Here is a 13,354-nt window from a genome sequence, read left to right as displayed (position 1 = left end):
GAGGGTGGGAGAAGCTGGCGGGGTGGGTCCGGGTCGTTGTAAACAGCGACTCCTACAGTTCGGTCGGGGCGCCTGCTAAGCGCAGATAGGATCTAAGTGGGATAGTGTGATCCTTCCACACGCTACGCCCTCTGTGAGAATCCGCGCTGCCAGGTGAAAAGAAGCGGTTGATTGGCTGGACGTGTGTCGGAGGAAGCACGTGGTAGCCTCCACTCTCCCAGACCGACTGTGGGGGGTAAGTGTGCAGCGACCAGGAAGGGGATTGGGAATTGGCATAACGACTAACATTGGGATGGGAGAAAATCGGAGGAAAAAGGAGGGGGAAAAAGATACTAAAAAAAAAAAAAAAAAAAAAAACAACAGCATAGTGGTGAAATAGATTGCTACTTTGACTGCCTAAAAACGCTTTACAGCGTCATTGCTGGCCATGCTAAAGTTGCCGGGGGACGCTGTACAGCGTCCTTATATCAATATTTCAAAAATCTGGAATCGGATTCATATTCCCCCTCCGCTGGCCTGAGATTCACCAGCAGGACCCACTGAGCTCTCTGGCGGTTCAGGAGCGCCATCTGGTGGCCGATCGGCGCAACCGCTTAACAGGAAGCGCAGTAGAGGTTTTGCTGGTCGGCCCTATTACTTCCGGGCACTCGTATAGGTTCCGGCACTCTAGCTCGTCACACTACATAGCGATCGATTGCCAATAACTCGATAAACAACATGATTTGGACGTATATACCATTATACAAGCTGGAGATGGACCGGGTAATAATATATCCCATAATGATAAAATTTCTACTCGACGATGATCGCCCAACGGCGCGCGGAGACTGGGGTGAGTTTCAGCGTGTAACGTTACCATCTTCGATACTAACTGCTTTTATCAACATTTGACCCACATTAGATGATTGGTATAACGCTGCCCACGGAATTATAAACGCCCCCTCGCCCATCCGGTCAACATCAGATGACGTGTAGTAACTTCTAGAAGTACGTCTAGTTGGAATTTTTTATATCGCGCTGATTGCCATCAAACTGTATTTCATCATCAATATAATGCATTTGGGGCTATATATCACGTTCTGGAGAAAGTTGCAGAAAGAGATGAAAACATACTTATACATTAGACCATACTTTACTATGAATATGTGAATGAAAAAGTTTAACGTTGCTACACAATGAACAATACATATAGGACTTTGAATGGGCCCTAATAATGGCAATGTAGCAATAGAATTTAAAAAGTTATAGCCCTGCAAAGAAGGGGACTTTCTCCATAGACAAATAGCGCTGGCAATCTATGGTATATCATTAATTTAACCCAAGGCAACCAAAGTGTTAACAATTTAAACTGACGAATAGATACTAATGAATTGAGTTTTAAAGTGCATTGCAAAACATTCCATGTTTCTGGGGAGCAGAAGTAAAAACTATATGAACGTTAAGTGTAAGCCAATAACAAGAGCGAGTATGATAAGGTCCAGAGCTCCAATTCAGCAATGATGTGATGTAGGGTGAGAGATCACCAATAATGGCCTTATACAGAAACAGATGTCTCAGATTGGACATTTGCCATTTTGACACAAGTCTCTCAGACAGATACTGTAGCTCTTAAACCATTTGCAGGCAAATGTGTCAAAACCAACATTCATTAACCTTTGAAATAGAAGAGTGATCAACTGTGTCAAATGCTTTTGACAAATCTACAAAAAGGGTGGCACAATGCTTCCTTTTGTCAAAAAAGTTGGGGATGACATTTTTTGTTCTTAAACCGGATTGATTGGCTTAACACACAGTAATCTGATATAAAAGCGTTCAGTTATATATATATATATATATATTGTATATATATGGTTTGTAGTTATTTAGACTACTTCTATCTCCACTTTTATGTAATGGGAGAACATGATCTATTTTGCATATGCTAGGAACTATCATGGTGACAACGAAAGATTATAATGTTATTTGTTCTGTAATTAATGGAGCTGCTAACTTGAGAAGAAAATTATCCTCTCCAGTTGATTTCCTCGTATCAATGGTTAATACTTCAAGAACAACATTGGGAGAAGGGCTGCAAGGAGAACGTAAGGTTATGTATATAACCAAGTTCTATGAATTCTGGTGACGCTCAGCGTCAGTCTGCACGCACTTCACTTCGTGCACAAGCACTGAATAAAAAATTCCACAATGTACCTTTACATCCCAACATTCGTCTGGCCACACCCCTATCCGCTTACCTTCATAAGCAGGTGTGTGGTCACCTACTCGCCTCCTTCCCAAACTTTCACCACAAGGTGAGATCAAGGGCCGCAGTGGCGTCCTGATGCTGAGCGTCACCAGAATTCATAGAACTTGGTTATATACATAACCTTACGTTCTATTTCATTCTGGCTCCGCTCAGCGTCAGTCTGCACAAGAGGAGCTGAGCGGAAGCCAGAAGCTCGACAAATGTACCCCGCTGAGGCCCCCCACAACCATCAGACCGGGGAGGACCGAGCCCCCCGACCCTCCCTAATGGAGGATACCCTCCCTATTGGAGGACGGGAGGGAGACGGATCCGACCGTGCGAAGAGGAACTCAAGCAACTCAACGCACAGGGTGAGCAGATCGTGGCTTGACCCCACGACTACACACACGCACAACCCGCATGCCACCAGGGAACGAACGGAAGGAACAACCCTCGTTACTGCCCCCAAAATCACGGGGTCAAGAGCAAACTCAACCCCGTGGCAAGGCCGTAGCAGCAAAGCGCGAAGGAAGACCCAGACACAAGTTTCAAGTTTCTTTAATAGTTGTCATACAGAAGTACAGAATACTTTCATACAAAATGCTTCTTACTGTTACGCTCCAGAGACTGTGCTAGACAAGATAGTATCAAATAACATAGTATAGCATGTAATTTAGAAGTAGAAAATGAGGTCACAGTGTTCAGTATAGACATATGTACAATGTTCGATGCAGAATAGACGTAACTGAGTTACCATATAATATACAATACTATGCAGTGTACTAATGTACAGTACTATATAGTGCAAAGCAGAAATGGGATGAGGTACAATTTAGGTACAATTTACAGTAAGGTGTACGAGTTGTAGTGCAATCCTTCATCAATAAATATAAAGTGTGGGGAGTGGGTGCTACAGTGTGTTTGTTTAAAGTGGGTGTGTGCTATAAAGTGTGTGGAGTGGGTGCTACAGTGTGTTTGTTTATGTGCGTGTGGATGTGTGTGCTATGTGCGTTTGGTGGTTGTTGTTGTGTAGTGTTCATTGTTCGTTTAGAAGCCTGATGGCCTGGGGATAGAAGCTTCTTCTGAGTCTTTCTGTGCTCGCCTTGAGACTCCGGTATCGCTTGCCTGACCGCAGCAGTTCAAAGAGGCAGTTGTTCGGGTGACTGGAGTCTTTAATGATTCTCTTAGCCTTGCCCTTGCAACGCTTGTTGTAAATGTTCTGGAGGGTGGGGAGCCCCCCTCCAATTGTGCGTTCGGCTGAACGTGTCACTCTTTGTAGTCTGCTTCGGTCTTGTGCAGTGCTATTCCCAAACCAGGGGGTGATGTTGCCAGTCAAGATGCTCTCTATTGTACATGAGTAGAAGTTCTTAAGGATCTTCTGACTGACTTGGAACTTCCTTAGGCGCCTGAGGAAGTAGAGGCATTGTCGTGCCTTCTTCACAACACTGTCAATGTGTGTGGTCCATGTCAAGTCCTCGGATATGTAGGCTCCGAGGTACTTAAAGCTGTTGACTCTCTCAACCGGTGCCCCGTCGATGCTGAGGGGGCTGTAGTCCTTGACCCCCGACCTCCTGAAGTCCACAATCATCTCCTTTGTTTTGCTGACGTTCAGGGAGAGGCTGTTTTCCTGGCACCATCCCGCCAGGACCTTGACCTCTTCCAGGTAGGCCCTCTCGTCGTTGGCAGAGATCAGGCCCACCACCACTGTGTCGTCAGCAAATTTGATGATTGTATTGCTACTCCGCTGAGCCACACAGTCGTGTGTGTACAGGGAGTAGAGGAGGGGACTCAGAACACAGCCCTGGGGGGCCCCTATGTTGAGGGTGATGGATGAGGAGGTGCAGTTGCCTGCTCTCACCACCTGGGGTCTGCCAGTCAGGAAGTCCAAGACCCACTGGCAGAGGTCATAGTTCAAGCCCAGGTCCCTGAGCTTGGCTATGAGTATGGAGGGGACTATGGTATTGAATGCCGAGCTGTAGTCGATGAATAGCATTCTCACATAGTTCCCCTGCCTCTTGTCCAGGTGTGATGCTGCTGTGTGCAGCACATGGGCTATGGCGTCCTCCGTGGACCTGTTGGGGCGGTATGCAAATTGAAGGGGGTCCATGTTGATGGGGAGGGAGGAGCAGATGTAGCCCTTTACTAGCTTCTCAAAGCACTTCATGGCTATGGAGGTGAGAGCTACAGGGCGGTAGTCGTTGAGGCAAGCAGGCTTGGATTTTTTGGGTACAGGGATAATAGTGGACTTCTTCAGGCAGGTGGGGATGACAGCCTGTTCTAAGGACAGGTTAAATATTTCAGTGAATACTGGGGCCAGTTGGTCGGCACAGACTTTTAGGACGCGGCCGGGGATGCCGTCCGGACCTGCTGCCTTCCTGATATTCACTTTTTTAAAGGTCCGCCTCACCTCATGCTCTGTTACCCTGAACACTGAGTCTCCATCAGCAGCAGACCCCCCCCCCCCATTGCCGTGGCTTGTGGGCTGGTGTTGTTATTACCAGCATCAAACCTCGCATAGAAGGTATTGAGGTCATTTGCTAAGGAGATGTCACTGTTCAGTTTGAGGGAGGCGCCTTTGTAGTCTGTCATCGTTTTGAGCCCCTGCCACATAGCTCTAGAGTCAGCCTGTTCAAACTGGAGTTCAATTTTATCCTTGTAGCGTCGTTTGGCCTCTGTCACTGTCCTCCTTACGTTGTATCGCGCCACCTTGTGGTCATTCATGTTGCCTGCCACTAGGCCGTCGTTGTATGCTTTGGTGCGCGCTCTCAGAGCTTCACGGACGGATTTGTCTACCCAGGGTTTTTGATTTGGGTAAACTCTCATTTTGGTAGTGGGGATTGTTTCTTCCACCATAGTACGAACATAGTCCAGCACTGTCTCACTGAAGGGACTGGATCCCCTGGAAAAAGGGGGGCCCGGAGAGGTCAATGACGCCAGGCATCAAGACCCCACCAGGCGGTCACTTAGTGACACCGCCCCCCACATCTCCAGCATATTCGGACAGGGCCCCTCCAAGAGCGGGCCCTTTCCCCCCATTAGTACACCGCCTGGCACACTGACCCTGCAACACAGGCAGTCAGTCAGCATGGCCGTAAAGCTTTCAAAAAGTTAACCAACGGAAGCAGGCAGCGCACCGGGGAAACCAGGCAGCAGGCTGTATACCGAGCCTGGAGCATTGCGGAGGAGACAGGCGCCAAAGGGGTCAACTGAAAACAGCCCCCCCGGCGGAAGGGGCGTATGCTGGCGTTGTTGCGCACCATGACAAAGCCTCCATCAAAAAACCCCACCCAGAGGGGTCGAGGCAGAGAAGGCTGACACGATTGGCAGACGTCATGAACGTGCAGGGGCACACTTAACCAGGTAACCCGGGAGTTGACTCTGCTCCAACACACCAGGGAATCAACCACCCTCTTGGTACCACATACGGTGGTTGTTCCTATAACCCCTCAAGAAAAAAGGGTTATCCCAGGCCTACGGTTTCAACGAAACATTACTTCGGACCGGGCCCGGCGGCTCGGGAAGCACACAGGGTTACCAGAGGAGGTCCAGAAGACCACCCCAACAGCCCCCTCTTCGCCATGCGAGAGAGGAGCGAAAGAAAGGAGAACCAGCCCCTTATAATAGTGCCAGGTACAACGTGTACCCAACAAAGGGTCTCCATAACGCCTAACCCCGTGACACCCGGGCCGACCCGGCATTTTTCCCCCCGAAACAAGCACAAGTCCCTCAGGGTACCAGAACAGTAGATCCGCATCCCCGGCGGACAACGGGTTAACTGACCTGGACCAGCGCGACCAGAACCAGTCCCGTGCCCTAACCACGCCGACATGCCCACTCCAGGAGAGGGGGCAGGTATGCGTGTTGATCTAAAACATGAAAAGAGGGCGCCACCCAGACGGTCCTATTTATACCGCGCTCAGTGGCCCACCCCAAGGGCGTGAGACCCCTCTACCTATGTTCTGATCTATTCCGTTAACATCCCCCAGATATGAACGAGAATCCGTCGAGACCCAGTAACAGGCTCTCGGAAGAGGAAAAAATCCCCCATCCCAGTTGCCCTATAAAAACGCTGTTTTAATAACAAGCAACCAAGGCGTACTAGCCTCCCGCATGATTCTTAACAGAAACACCCCGAGCCAGCACTATGTATGCGTCGGGACCCAAAACATATCAATGGACAGTCTAACCAGACCCCACATTGATCCTTCAAGGCACCTGGGAGAACGACAAGAAGGTTGTCGTGCTTCATATTCTCCACTCTTTTTTATTAAAAAAGAAAGAAACACCGACTGACATGAATCCCACGTGACGCAGCCGAGGGTACATTTTTTTTTACATCTTTACATCCCGCCACCCTCACCACAGAGAGACGGAACTCCTCAGAGAGACTTCCCACGTGAGTCGTAGATTGAAAAGTCACGGTAACATTGAGTCATGTGACCAACCGACTCAAGTTACACGTATATCGAGCGTAGTAGAACAGTAAGTTCTAGCAACAGAGCACACAACTAACCTCTATCTTTATGTGGAGATTCAGGTCGAGGCAGAAAAAAACCTTTTTCAACCGAGTGTAGGCTGCAGGCCTTGCTTAAGCATGAAAGTAACGTCTAGCCCTCCTATCAAACCCATACTAGCGAAAGATTCACACGTTGCATCCCAATCATATGTTTGGTGAATAAACACAGTTTGTTAACAAAAAATACAGTCCCCCTTTAGGAGGGACTCTTTATTTTCCAACAAAAATCATAGAGGGGCCGGGAAGGGAACAGGGGGGGACCACAGAGGGAAAAAGTCAATGAAGTTAGCGACGCCTGCCACGTGGAGCCCCGGAGGGACGGTAAACGATCGGCGGCTGGTCTCGACGATCCCTACCGTCACCTCCGGGCGTAGATGGGCCGGCTGCAGTGGCGGAGGCGCCCTCTCTCCTCCTGACCTTCTTCGCCGAAGGTCCAGCAGTGGCGGTGGTAGCAGCGGTGGTCACGGCGGAGGAACCTCGACGACGCGGCAGCCGTCTGACTCCACCGGCAACATCGGGCGGGGGGAAATGAGGCTGGAGCACGGAGCGCTCCTCCTGCATCTCCCTGCAGGTTGAGGTCATCAGCTGCAGTGCCGACCCGAATAGTCCAGCCTCGGAGAGGGGTGCCGTCAGAAGGGGAGTCCTCTTCTTCTCCGGCACACGCGCCTGCTCCAGCCAAAGGTGGCGCTGGATCAGAGTGGCCAGGGCGCGCACTTTCCCAGCGGCTATAGCCTGCGGCTTAATCAGATGCAGGATGGCTCCTGCCGACTGGGCGAGCTGATCATGCTGTAAATCAGTCAGCTCCGTGCCGCCCGTCAATATCCCGGACATGAATCTCGCTAGCTGCGCGATGTTAGAAGTGGCAGCTAGAGATTGTGTTACGGTGATAAATGACTGGTCGCTCCAAAATGCCAACCGCCTCGCCGATTTCCCTTGGGGAACCGGCTTCCGTAACGGCTCCCACACCACCTCAGGACAAAGGAGCGCCGCCATCAGCCTATCAAGCCGTGGCACGCCCTCCTTCATGCCGTCTACCAAACCCGCCACCCGCGTGACTTGCACGTAGGCGGGAGTAAGGCCCATTATGTGGGAGACCACCTGGCCCTGACGGACGTAGGCCGCCATTGAGGGGGAAAATGGGTAGACAACGTCCACCCCTCTCACCGGGCGACGTTGCCATAGATGACCTGAGATAGTCAGGGACAGGAACAGGCAGTGGCTGCGGCACGCCGTTTGCGACTGCCGCTGCCGCCATGAGCTCGGGGAACAAAGCACGCAGTTCCCCCTGCATACTTTCCCCCTCCGAACCCGCGTTCCTCACATGCAGCAGACTACTGGTCACGGAGCCACATTCTGATGTGGCTGATAGCAGGGCATCCCGCCACCGAGTCGGAGGTTCTAACCCAACATCCGCGGACGAGGAACCCCAAGGAGACATCTCACCCCCCTCCAGTGTTACCTGGACGGGCGGGAGACATGTCTCCACCGGGCCTTCAAACAAGAACCCGTCCGCCTCTATCATGACGTAGTCCTCTGTTTCCATCGGCCATGTAGAGACAGACGCATCCTCATCCGGCTCCAGCAACTCACCAAAACCAGGCCGTTCGCGTCTGCAAGCCACCATCTTGCGACGGGAGCGAGCTGACGCAAAAAGTTTGCGTCTCAAATCCCCCGCAACCAAAGGAGCCGGCCACCCAACAGCGGACGACTCCCCGGAAGCAGAGGAACCAGAGCCGGAACCAGGCCATCGCACAGGAGACGGCACTGGTGCACCAGCTCCTTGGAGAGGCAAACTACCCATCGGAAGCCTACCGGGCGTGGCTGCCGACCACGAGAGAGGCCTCAACCCCGCTCCAAGATGCACGACAGAGGCGGCGATGGAGAACCGCTGGTGAAGAGTGGCGTTGCGAGCGCGACCCTCCGAAGTAGACATTATGACTTAGCTTTTTTCTTTCGAAATATATGAGAGAAGAAAAAAGCAAGAAAAAATGTAAACACGTCTCAACTTTTTTCAGCTAACAACCTCGTCAAGTGTGGGATCTACCGAAGGCACTTCCTTGTGGTGAAAGTGAAGGAGGCGAGTAGGTGACCACACACCTGCTTATGAAGGTAAGCGGATAGGGGTGTGGCCAGACGAATGTTGTGATGTAAAGGTACATTGTGGAATCTTTTATTCAGTGCTCGTGCACGAAGTGAAGTGCGTGCAGACTGACGCTGAGCGGAGCCAGAATGAAATAGAACTAAGACTCACAGCCCTGACACTAGGGGTGGGACGATACATCGATCCAGATCGATACATCGATGTAATTATCAACAATCGAATCGGATCGATGCAATGTAATAAGATCGATTCATATCGATACTCTTATTTTGAAAATCCTGTGGCGAGTCTCATATCCGCCCAAGAACAACAGCAGTAGCTCCGTGTGTGTAGACGTTACAGCATAGCATTCTCCCTTTCTGTGTGTGTGTGTGCGCGTCTTTGGAAAGACCAGATGAGGTCAGAGGAGTTTGATGTTATTTAAACATAAACAATATAATACATAATAAATGTAGGCCTATACATGATCATGCAACATCAACAAATTGTTGTAGGAACGGTTGGGGAGAGGGAGGTAGGGAGGGGTTTTAGGTTGAGTTTTGAGTTCCAAAAAATGGAGCTTAAAGTTTAAAGCTCAATATATCAAAACGTGGCACTTTACACTACAGTGAACAGGAGGTCTATTTGTATTAAAAACAATAGATTGATTTTCCTTTAAATGTCTGGAAGAGCTCAAAAATACAAATGTCAAATGATATTTTCGTTACCTTTTTTTAGTTGATCTAAATGTTACTGATTGTGTTAAATGGGCATATGATATCATCTCATATCGATTGCAGGCACCTGAATCTAATCTAATCGTATTGTATCGTGAGAGACTTTGTGATATCGGCAAATATCGTATCGTTGTCCAAAGAATCGATATCGTATCGTATCATGATGAAACTGGTGATTCCCACCCCTACCTGACACACCAGCCACTTTCGCTCCCATGTTAAAGGATAACTCCACTATTTTGGGAAATTAGCTTATTTAACATCTTCCCTGGAGTTAGACAAGAAGATGCATACCTTTTTTGTCTCTGTGCGTGCATTTTAGCTTTGGGAATAGATGCTCCGTTAGCATAGCTTAGCTTCATCACTGGAAGTGAGGCAGGACAGTAGCCTTACAGTGCCTTACAGTGTATTGCAAGGTCTGACATTGACCAAACTTGATATGCATGACCTTGGTGGGCTCTAGGTCAACTCCTGAAAAGGGGGTCAATGTCAGACTTTGCAATCAAAAGTTAGGGGGCTAATAACCCTTGCCATAATTTCAGTGCGCCCCTAACTTTTGATTGCAAGGTCTGACATTGACCCCCTTTTCAGGAGTTGACCTAGAGCCCACCAAGGTCATGCATATCAAGTTTGGTCAATGTCAGACCTTGCAATACACTGTAAGGCACTGTAAGGCTACTGTCCTGCCTCACTTCCAGTGATGAAGCTAAGCTATGCTAACGGAGCATCTATTCCCAAAGCTAAAATGCACGCACAGAGACAAAAAAGGTATGCATCTTCTTGTCTAACTCCAGGGAAGATGTTAAATAAGCTAATTTCCCAAAATAGTGGAGTTATCCTTTAACGGACGTAGCTGTGCCCACCGGTCGGAAGCGATCGTTTCCACTTTGGTTGGATTCAGAGGTGTATGCCACCAGTGATGCCACAGATTACTTGTAAAAAGAATCTGATTACTGATTACTGATTACTCCTTTAAAAAGTAATCTAGTTACTTTACTGATTACTTGATTATCAAAGTAACTTATTTACTTTGAAAGTAACTAGGTTACGAAGTTGTCGTCGTCCCCCCTGCTGCTGCCACAACATAAGAATGACAATTTTTTTTTCTCTCTCTCTCTCTCTCTCTCTACCAAATCCATTCTGAGACAACGGACTCAGTGCGTACTCCGCAAGTCGCGCGTTACATGAATCTCTCTCTCTCACTCTCACTCTCTCACTCTCTCTCAAGTAGCCAAATTACACTATAAAACAAACTGGATAGTTTATTTAACTTCATGCTGAAGCCATTCTAAAATCAGCTATAAACGTAAACATGCGTGTGTGGCTGTGTGCGTGCGTGCACGAGCGCACATCCCATCTCCAGTCTAGCTGACTGTACCCCTGGCTCTCTTATCATCAGCATTATGAGATAGTAACTAAATAGTAACACACAGCCACTTGGAAAAGTAACTGTAATCAGATTACTGGCTTGTAAAAAGTAAGTAAGTTAGATTACTATTTACTGAAAAAGTAATCAGATTAGAGTAACTAGTTACTTAGTAACTAGTTACTGGCATCACTGTATGCCACGCACATTTTCACAGAAATACACTCAATATCTGCATTATTACCACACATATAGATGTTGTTCAACCAGCTAATGTGTCTATCTTTCCCAATACAAATAAACCATATTACTATACTTTTTCAGGAGTACAGTCACACTGATCATCATTCTAAAAATGAATTCTAACATTCTAATAAATTATATAATAACTGGTTATACATGCAAAATGGACAATAGAACACTGGAACTGGAAATCTTAAAAAAAATCTTCAAACAGGGACTGACTTCGCAATAGACTAGGCATTTACAGCTGTTCCAATGTAAATGTGCCTTCCTATTAACACATTGAGGACCGGCCGTCACCGTCTAATATGTGGCTGGAGGACAAAGCTTTGTAAACAAACCGATGTACTTTTGGAGAGCTATATCTATACTTTATAGTATTGCTATCTGTCCATTCTCATTGTCACTTGAGTGCATAAACCGTGCCTTCATAATGGCTTAAAGAAAATAGAAAATCCATCGGTTGGTTGTCATTTTATAGCGTCGTGAATATAAGCTTTATCGCAGTTTTCGTCTCATATTATTTCTGGAAATCTAGTTATAGGGCTAAAGGCTACTAACGTTATATCGAACGGCATTTCTGTTGTATATATACGAATGAAATAAAACAAACTGCTTATCATCCGGACTATTACAGAGCATCTATGGATGAAATGGGGGCGGCGGGGGACGGCGATTAGTATTATTGATTAGCAATAGTGTGTCCGTGCAAGTAGCCACATTCACTGATCGATTGCTTGCGTTTTACAACAATGTCTGATCCGGCTGTAATTTGGGTGAAGAGGGTCCTACGGTCAGCCCATGTGATCACCAGCAGCATTTCCCCATTATTCATTGGCATCTGGTAGATCGATATGTCCATTGGCTGATCATAAATCCCATTATTCCAGGCTGAAATCTGCGCTTCGAACCGTGATCAACGGTTCAGGATGTTCGCTTGGGATCAGGCTAAAATGAAACGCCCATAGACTGTAAAAAAAAAAATATATCCACTCGCCCACAATGATACTGCAGTGGAGCGATGGCGCCCCTAAGAAGATCTGGCCGGTATTGCATGTCGCCGATTTCACAAAGGCGGGTAAATCTGCAGAGTCGATGGGGGATCTTGATCCGTTTATTAATATGGAATAAAACAATAACAACTTGCCACAAGTTAACTCGTGGCTCTGGTCCTCAACGCATGGCACCGAAACCCGAGTTAACTCGTGGTTGGGCGGCAAAGTGTTAAAGGCCAGACAAATCTCCTTTTTTCTCAGATATTAAACCAGTACATTCAACATTTTGCTGTCATTTATTTCTAAATTGCCTAAATAAGGACCAATGGGAAGGGTCCCCAGACTGTCTGGCAAAAGACAAACAAACAGATAGTTCAGGGGAGAACCACATGGTTAATCTATCTTTTATCTTAATGTTTTAGAAAGAGCATGTTTATTAACAACAGATAAAGGTCATTATGAAGAAATTCAAAGACAATTTGACATTGGGGATGTCAGAAGTGTAGTGGATGTTGCTATGAAACAGATTCATTAAAAAGGCTTGATCAAATTGGCGGTGATGGCTTTTAGTACAGCAACAGAGACATAATAGTAGTAGTAGTAGTGGGACTGATGGCCAACTTCTTCCACTGCGCAGTAGAGAGTGTACTCACGTACGGACTGCTGGTGTGGTTTTCTAGCTGCACCAGGGCAGAGAAGGAGGCCCTCCACAGAGTGGTCAAGGCTGCAAGGAGGATCACTGGAGCTAGCCTCCCAGATATCTCCACAGTCTTTACCTCCCGCTGCCTACGGCGTGTAAATAACATCTTACAAGACCAGTACCAGCCAGCACACCATCTTTTTCAACTGCTGCCCTCTGGTCGAAGGTATAGATCCATCCAGTCCGGAACCAGCAGACTGACCAACAGCCTCTATCCACGGGCTGTCAGGCTGCTCAACGATCAACATCAACTTGCGCCCCCCGCATCCCCCGTCCCCAACCCCCCGTGACATAACTCCCACTTCCACATTACAACAATAACTGTGAACCGGACTTGCATTGCTGCACTATACACTATTTCATCCATTGCAAGTCAACGCCCCCCCCCCCCCCCCCCTCCTCCCATTAACTCACTGGACTTTCACTGAAATATTTATATTTATTTATTTGCACTAGCACTAAATGCACTTGGGACAATGATGGTATGTTATTA

At 47.8% G+C, this 13,354-nt stretch overlaps 1 protein-coding gene across 1 annotated transcript in view; it reads right to left on the bottom strand.

The window, feature by feature from the left end:
- Window positions 1-13,354, bottom strand: part of tgs1 (trimethylguanosine synthase 1) — a 136,966-nt gene that overhangs the window by 15,391 nt on the left and 108,221 nt on the right. The window lies entirely within an intron of this gene.

This window comes from Notolepis coatsorum (genome assembly GCF_963971535.1).
Source record: "Notolepis coatsorum genome assembly, chromosome: 13".
Classification (NCBI taxonomy): Eukaryota; Metazoa; Chordata; class Actinopteri; order Aulopiformes; family Paralepididae; genus Notolepis; species Notolepis coatsorum.
The sequence above is the reverse complement of the archived record's forward strand: the minus strand, read 5'-3'. Positions and strand labels throughout refer to the sequence as shown.